General features: G+C 31.6%; 1 non-coding gene across 1 annotated transcript; it reads left to right on the top strand.

The window, feature by feature from the left end:
- Positions 1 to 689: 689 nt before the first annotated feature.
- Positions 690 to 760, top strand: TRNAG-GCC (transfer RNA glycine (anticodon GCC)). Its single transcript has one exon. It is a non-coding gene; the product is annotated as a tRNA-Gly (tRNA).
- Positions 761 to 1,089: the final 329 nt, after the last annotated feature.

The following is a 1,089-nucleotide window of genomic DNA, read 5'->3' as shown; positions in this document are numbered from 1 at the left end:
TAATTCTAAGTAAATATACTAACCTTCTCCGTTTCTGAAATTTATGGCGTACCTCTTGTGAAGAAATCAAGACGCCAAACACTAGGCTATACGATGGTTACACTATGAACAAATTAGCCATAGAGCTTATCCCTGATTAAATAGGTGATGATTTATTGATGGTTGACTGCTATATCTTAATATTAGAGAATCGAATGGGCACTCATGCTTGAAAGCACAATAATGAGGCACGTCAGGGGATGCGGATCTGACAATATTCAGTGGAGTCGTAAATTGTAACATTGATTCTACATTCTTTAGGTGATTTCAATTACTTTAGATATCATTATCATTGTCATTAAACAATCGTATCATGAGAATATCAAGTGCTAAGTAATTATATAAGTTAAGCAAAATCTTCCACTTTCTTATTTGGAAATGCTATTTAACTGGATTATTGTTTCAAAAAGAAAAACTAGATTATTGTGATGCAAAAATGAACAAGTAGTTAACAACTTAAATTTACTTAACAATATTATGCGACATTAATTTAAAAATAAATATGTCCACTGTTTTTAATATTGTGTTAATTCGCTGTAAACGTTAAGTAGCAAATTTGGTTAATATATAACAATGATAACTTCTTCTACTTATTTTGGATTACTTTTATTTTCGTTAAGGATTTTTATGTTTTATCATATAATAACAAGGCACCAGTGGTCTAGTGGTAGAATAGTACCCTGCCACGGTACAGACCCGGGTTCGATTCCCGGCTGGTGCATTTTTGGTATCTACGGTTTTAGAATTAGTTTATTGCTGCGGTTTTAGAATAAACATTGAACTCTAATTGAATACTCCGTATTACTATTGCTTAGCAATAACTAACTTGTCAACTTACTCTAATTGAATACTCCGTAGTTTATTTCTACGGTTTTAGAATAAACAGTGAACTCTAATTGAATACTCCGTAGTTTATTGCTGCGGTTTTAGAATAAGCAGTGAATTACTTATTATCCATAACCCAACAAAATCAACTCATTTCGATTGAGTAAGGCAATCAACTGATTCTGACTGTTTGAATACTTTTAATCAGATACTGATAATTACCAT

The sequence above is a fragment of the Rutidosis leptorrhynchoides genome, chromosome 3 (assembly GCF_046630445.1).
Source record: "Rutidosis leptorrhynchoides isolate AG116_Rl617_1_P2 chromosome 3, CSIRO_AGI_Rlap_v1, whole genome shotgun sequence".
Lineage (NCBI taxonomy): Eukaryota > Viridiplantae > Streptophyta > Magnoliopsida > Asterales > Asteraceae > Rutidosis > Rutidosis leptorrhynchoides.
This window is presented reverse-complemented; position numbering and strand designations above follow the sequence as displayed.